A 6,865-nucleotide genomic window follows, 5' to 3' on the forward strand; every position below is an offset into this window, starting at 1 on the left:
ATTCTCCTGCCTCAGCCTCCCAAGTAGCTGGGACTACAGGCACGCGCCAACATGCCTGGCTATTTTTTGTGTGTTTTTAGTAGAAACAGGGTTTCACCATGATGGCCAGGATAGGTCTCGATCTCTCGACCTCGTGATCCACCCGCCTTGGCCTCCAAAGTGCTGAGATTACAGGTGTGAGCAGCCTCACCAGGCCTGGTGGATTTAATTCATCCTTTCCCTTCCCTCCGTCCCTCACTTTCAGACTTTTTCTAGAATAGAGCTGGGCTTCCAAACCTGACAGCTGTTTGTGATCTTCAAGACCTCAGACAGGTTTTCTAAATATTTCTTGCCTTCATTTTCTCAAGGAACGTGAAAAATGGGTAGGATCCTGGCAATCCCTACTGTGGAGGAAAGTTTAGAGGACCTGGTAAGTAAACCCCAGGTCAAGCATGGTGGCTCATGACTGAAATCCCAGCACTTTGGAAGGCCGTGGTGGCGGGAAGATCACTTAAGCCCATGGGGTTGAGACTAGCCTGGACAACATCGTGAGAACACCATCTCTACAAAAAGTATGAAAATCTAGTCAGGCATGATGGCGTATGCCTGTAGCCTGCAGTGAGCTATGATTGTGCCACTGCACTCCCGCCAGAGTGAGACCCTGACTCAAAAAGAAAAAACAAAAAGAAATACAGATGCAGACATACATATGTTGGTTCTAAAACATGGAAAAGGCCGAGTGCGGTGGCTCACGCCTGTAATCTCAGCACTTTGGGAGGCCAGTGTGGGCAGATCAAGAGGTCAGGAGTTTGAGACCAGCCTGGCCAACATAGTAAAACCCCATCTCTACTAAAAATACACACTGGAAAAAAAAAACTAACCAGGTGTGCTGGGGGGTGTCTGTAGTCCCAGCTACTTGGGAGGTGGAGGCAGGAGAATCACTTGAACCCAGGAGGCAGAGGTTGCAGTGAGCCGAGATGGAGCCACTGCACTCCAGCCTGGGAGACACAGGGAGACTCTGCCTCAAAAAAAAAGAAAAAGAAAGTAAGCAACAGGCAGGGCTCAGACAGACCACATCAGCTGCTCCCTGTTTCTCACCGCCGTCTTTTTTCACCGTAGAATTCCCTGGTGATACCACCACTGCATCCAGGATGACAGCAGGAAAGAAAGGTGAGAATTGTTTTGTGGGTGTGGGCTAGTGTCGGTAGACTAGAGACACAGGGTCCACTTTAGGGTCTTTTAGTGGGGCTGCCTGGCTGCCCCTTCTGTAACCATCTGTCCTTCTAACCCAGGCTCAGCTGCCTGAACTCCTCCTGCAGAGGACCAAGTGCCTCACTGGTCCTCATGGCCATGATGATGGGCCTGGTGCAACCAAAAGAGGTCCCTCAACAGAGTCAAGGGAACGCCAGCCGGAGTCTAACCACAGACGCCAGCACCCTCTGTGGACATCAAAGGGCTGTGGTCAGCCGGACACAGTGGTTCACACCTATAATCCCAGCACTTCGGAGGCCAAGGCAGGCAGATCATCTGAGGTCAGCAGTTCGAGACCAGCCTGGCCAACATGGTGAAACCCAATCTCTACTAAAAATACAGAAATAAGCCAGGCATGGTGGCACGTCCCAGCTACTCGGGAGGCTGAGGCAGGAGAATCACTTGAACCAAGGAGACAGAGGCTGCAGTGAGCCGAGTTTGTGCCACTGCACTCCAGGCAGGGTGACAGAGTGAGACTCCCTCTCAGAAAAAAAGATCTACTCTCTTAGCAAATTTCAAATATGCTATGCAATATTGTTAACTATAATCACATTCCTGTATATTACATCTCTAGAACTTATTCAAGCTGCATAACTGAAACTTGGTACTCTGCAAAACATTTCCCCATGATTCCCTCCACCCAGTCTCTGGCAACCACCATTCCGCTTTCTGTTCCTATGAATTTGACTACTTTAGATTCCACATATAAGTGAGATCATATAGTATTCACCTTTTTTTGTGTGGTTTATTTAACTTAGCACAATGTCCTTCATGTTCTTCAATGTTGTTGGAAATAAAAGAATTTCTTTTTTTTGAGATGGAGTCTTGCTCTGTCACCCAGGCTGGAGTGCAGTGGTATGATCTCAGCTCACTGCAACCTCCACCTCCCGGGTTCAAGCAATTCTCCTGACTCAAACTCCTGAGTAGCTGGGATTACAGGTGCACACCACCATGTCCGGCTAATTTTTGTATTTTTAGTAGAGGCGGGGTTTCACCATGTTGGCCAGGCTGGTCTTGAACTTCTCACCTCGTGATCTGCCCGCCTCCACCTCCCAAAGTGCTGGGATTACAGCCGTGAGCCACCATGCCGGCCAATTTTTGTATTTTTAGTAGAGACGTGGTTTCACCATATTGACCAAGCTGATCTCGAACTCCTGACCACACCTCATCTGCCTACCTCAGCCTCCCAAAGTACTGGGGTTACAGGGGTGAGCCACCATGCCCGATCGAGGGCTTGCTTTTGTAAGGAAACTTGAGATGACTTGTTCAGTGTTCCAAACTAAAATTTCACATAAAATTCCTTATGTGAAACTAAAGCTGCCTTTGCATAATTAGGACCCTACGAGAAGTGTGATGCCACTGTCTCCATCTAGCCCCACAGACTGGCTGTCTTCCCTCATTCTTGGATGGGGCCAAGTTAACTTTGGGAATAAATTTAATTTATAATTTCTTTTCTTTTCTTTTTTCTTTTTTTTTTTTTTTAANAAAAGAATTAGTCTGGGCATGGTAGCTCAAGCCTGTAATCCCAGCACTTTGGGAGGCCGAAGCAGGTGGATCATGAGGTCAGGAGTTTGAGACCAGCCTGGCCAAGATGGTGAAACCCTGTCTCTACTGAAAATACAAAAATTAGCCAGGTGCGGTGGCAGGCGCCTGTAAGCCCAGGTACGAGGGGGGAGGCTGAGGCAGGAGAATCACTTGAACCCAAGAGGCGGAGATTACAGTGAGCTGAAATTGCGCCATTGCACTCCAGCTTGGGCAACAAGAGTGAAACTCTGTCTCAAAAATAAATAAATTAATTAATTAATACTGCCAGTGGCCAGGCGTGGTGGCTCACGCCTGTAATCCTAGCACTTTGGCAGGCCGAGGTGGGTGGATCACCTGAGGTCAGGAGTTCGAAACCAGCCTGGCCATCATGGTGAAACGCCATCTTAAAAAAAAAAAAAAATACTGCCAGTGTAAAACTAATGAATTTGGTGCTTTTCTTGTGTCTCATAGTTGACGTGTCATTGATACTTAAATGGAAATGCAGTTGGATTTTTATTAATAATATGCCTCGTGTGATGGAGAAGGTAGCCAATCACAGCTGAGCCTTCTAAGCGGTGATTCTCAGACTCAGCAACAATCGTAATTATCTGGGACTCTAAAGAACTCCAGTATCGGAGCAGCCCAAATCTGACCAATCAACCAGAATCTCTGGGCATTCGTGCTTTGAAATGAGGCCCCAGATAGATAGGTAAGTTTAACAAGCAGCCAAGATTGAGAACCACAGGTGTAGATGGGGACGCTCAGGTGAGGAGTCAGCACCCACCTCTCAGGATTCCTGGTGGGAACAGGAAGCGCCCAGCAGTGGTCAGGCCCTGAGGACCAATCACAGGTTGGGGCCGAAAGAGAAACCTTTTTATTAGCCCTGTCTCAGCCTCCGGCGCTAAGAGCCGGGGAGTAGGGCCGGGCCTTGGGAGGTGAGTAGCGGCTGGGCAACTCCGCAGCTTCGTTTCTGTATTTCTCAATTCCGCAGTTAGTTGGTAAAATTCCTTTTTTTTTTTTTTTGAGACAGTCTCACTTTGTCACCCAGGCTAGGGTGCAGAGTGCAGTCGTGCAATCACATTCAAGCTTGAACACCTCCCAGGTTCAAGGGAGTTTCATGCCTTAGCCTTCTGAGTAGCTGGGACCATAGGCCTGAGCCACCACACATGGCAAACATTGAATAGCTTTTCTTCTCTTGCTGGAAGCCCAATTCACCGTTGTCTCCCCCCGACTGACCCCTTTTCTGAGGGTTTTACTCTGTTGCCCAGGCTGGAGTGCTGTGGTATGATTTTGGCTCACTGCAGCCTGGACCTCCCGGGCTCAATCAAGCAATCCTCCCACCTGAACCTCTGCAGTATCTGGGACCATGGCAGTGTGCCACCACGTCTGTTCTGGCTAAAAGTAATAAAATTACTTATTTGTAGAGACTCACTATATATAGGGTCTTAGTATGTTGCCCAAGCTGGTTTCTTTTATTTTTTTTTTTCTTTGAGACAGAGTTTTGCTCTTGTTGCCCAGGCTGGAATGCAATGGCATGATCTCAGCTCACCGCAACCTCCGCATTTTGAGTTCAAGGGATTCTCCTGCCTCAGCCTCCCGAGTAGCTGGGATTACAGGCATGCACCACCACATCAGCTAATTTTGTATTTTTAGTAGCGATGGGGTTTCTCCATGTTGGTCAGGTTGGTCTCGAACTCCTGACCTCAGGTGATCCGCCTGCCTCAGCCTCCCAAAGTGCTGGGATTACAAGGAGGAGCCACCTTGCCCAGGCTAAACCTTTTCATCTGTTAGAAGTTCAGTGGTTTGGGCAAGGTGGCTCACGCTGTCATCCTAGCCCTTTTTTTTAATTTTATTTTGAGACGGAATCTCGCTCTGTCACCCATGCTGGAGTGCAGTGGTACGATCTTGGCTCACTGCAACCTCCACCTCTTGGGTTCAAGCAATTTTCCTGCCTCAGCCTCCCAAGTAGCTGGGCCATCTCAGCACTTTGGGAGGCTGAGGTGGGCAGATCGCCTGAGGTCGGGAGTTCAAGAGCAGCCTGGCCAACATGGGAAAACCCCATCTCTACTAAAAATAGAAAATTAGCCGGGTGTGGTGGCACATGTGTGGCCACTGAGTAGTGTGGTGGCTACTCAGGAGGCTGAGGCAGATAAATTGCTTGAATCCAGGAGGCGGAGGTTGCAGTGAGCCGAGATGGCACCATTGCATTCCAGCCTGGGTGACAGAGCGAAACTCAGTCTTTAAAAAAAAAAATCAGTGGCTCTGACTTGGGAAAGAGTAGCAGATGCTTAGAACTCTAGTTTACATTGACTCATAAGAGGATAGGGTTTGTATGCTTCTATTTCTGTTCTCTTGAGGGATTTAGGGTATACAGAGAGCTATAGGGAACTCAAAAAAAAAAAAAAGCAGAATTGTAACAGGTCAGATGCTGTGGTTGCTGTGTGTGGGGTCCTGGGCAGTGCCAAGGTTTTGTGTCTAATGAGTCCCCCTCTTAACAGAAGCTATTCTTTCATTCATTGAGGTGATGGAGCCTCTCAGCATCATTCTAGACCAGCTTCCAGACCTGAGGCTTATGCAGGTACCTGTGCCAGCTGCCATTCTCACGTCATTGACAGCTATCGCATAAAGAGGTGTTATTCCTAGCCAGGCATGGTGGCAGGTACCTGTAATCGCAGCTACTCAGGGGGCTGTTTTCGAACTCCTGACCTCAGGTGATCTGCCCTCCTCAGCCTCCCAAAGTGCTGGGATTATAGGTGTTAGCCACTGCGCCCTGGCTATAAAAAAAAAGAGAGAGAGAGGTGTTGTACCCTCTTTGTAAAGTTTTTGTTGCTACTGCTATTTTTTTGTTTTTTTGAGACAGCGTTTCAGTCTGTTGCCTAGGTTGGCATGCAGTGGTGCAGTCTCGGCTCACGACAACCTCCGCCCCACCAGGTTCAAGCAATTGTCCTGCCTCGGCCTCCCAAGTAGCTGGGATTACAGGTGCCTGTCACCACGCCCGGCTAATTTTCATATTTTTAGTAGACGTGGGGTTTCACCATGTTGGCCAGGCTAGTGTCAAACTCCTGACCTCAGATGATCCTTCCACCTTGGCCACCCAAAGTGCTGGGATGACAGGCGTGAGCCACCATGCCCGGCCCTGTGGCTGTTTTTAAAATAGAGACAGGGTTTTGTTTTTTTGTGTGTGTGTTTTTGTTTTTTTTGGTTTTTTTAAAGCCGGGGTTTCACCATGTTGGTCAGGCTGGTCCTGAACTCCCGACCTCAGGTGATCCGCCCGCCTTAGCCTCCAAAGTGCTTGAATTACAGGCGTGAGCCACCACACCCGGCCGAGACAGGGTTTTGTTACATTAACAGGCTGGTCTAGAACTTCTGGACTGGACTGATACAACCACCACAGCTTCCCAAAGTGCTGGGATTACAAGTGTGAGTCACCGCACCCGGTGTTTTTTTTTTTTTTTACTGTTATTTTTTTACCTGGCTGGAGTGCAGTGGTGCCATCACGGCTCACTGCAACCTTAACTTCCTGGGCTCAGGTGATTCTCCCACTTTAGCCTCCCTAGTAGCTGGGACTACAAGTGCATGCCACCGTGCCCAGCACATTTTTTTTTCTGTATTTTTTTTGTAGAGAGAGGGTTTTGCCATGTTCTCCAGGCTGGTCTCAAACTCCTTGACCCAAGCAATCCTCCCACCTTGGCTTCCCAAAGTGTTGGGGTTACAGGTGTGACTCACGGCACCTAGCCAGCTTCGGTAAAGTAAAAGCCACACACCTGTGTCCTGAGACCAGGCTCCACCACTAATTCACCTTCAAGCCAATGTTTTTTTCCTTTTTTTTTGAGATGGAGTCTAGCTCTGCCGCCCAGGCTGGAGTGCAATGGCGCACTCGCGTCTCACTGCAACACCTGCCTCCTGAGTTCAAGTGATTCTCCTACTTCAGGCTTCCAAGTAGCTATGACTACAGGCGCACACCACCGCGCTTGGCCGCTTTTTGTATATTTTTTAAATAGAGATGGGGGGCCGGGCGCGGTGGCTCAAGCCTGTAATCCCAGCACTTTGGGAGGCCGAGGTGGGTGGATCACGAGGTCAAGAGATCGAGACCATCCTGGTCAACATAGTG

The 6,865-nt window shown here is 48.8% G+C and overlaps 1 protein-coding gene across 1 annotated transcript in view; it reads left to right on the forward strand.

Moving 5' to 3' along the window:
* Nucleotides 1-3,661: 3,661 nt before the first annotated feature.
* Nucleotides 3,662-6,865, forward strand: part of NLRP2 (NLR family pyrin domain containing 2) — a 35,276-nt gene continuing 32,072 nt past the window's right edge. Inside the window, exon 1 of the mRNA XM_037745047.1 lies at nucleotides 3,662-3,689. The gene's annotated coding sequence lies outside the window, so the exon portion shown is untranslated. The remainder of the gene's footprint in view (nucleotides 3,690-6,865) is intronic.

The sequence above is a fragment of the Cebus imitator genome, unplaced genomic scaffold (genome assembly GCF_001604975.1).
Source record: "Cebus imitator isolate Cc_AM_T3 unplaced genomic scaffold, Cebus_imitator-1.0 Scaffold190, whole genome shotgun sequence".
Lineage (NCBI taxonomy): Eukaryota > Metazoa > Chordata > Mammalia > Primates > Cebidae > Cebus > Cebus imitator.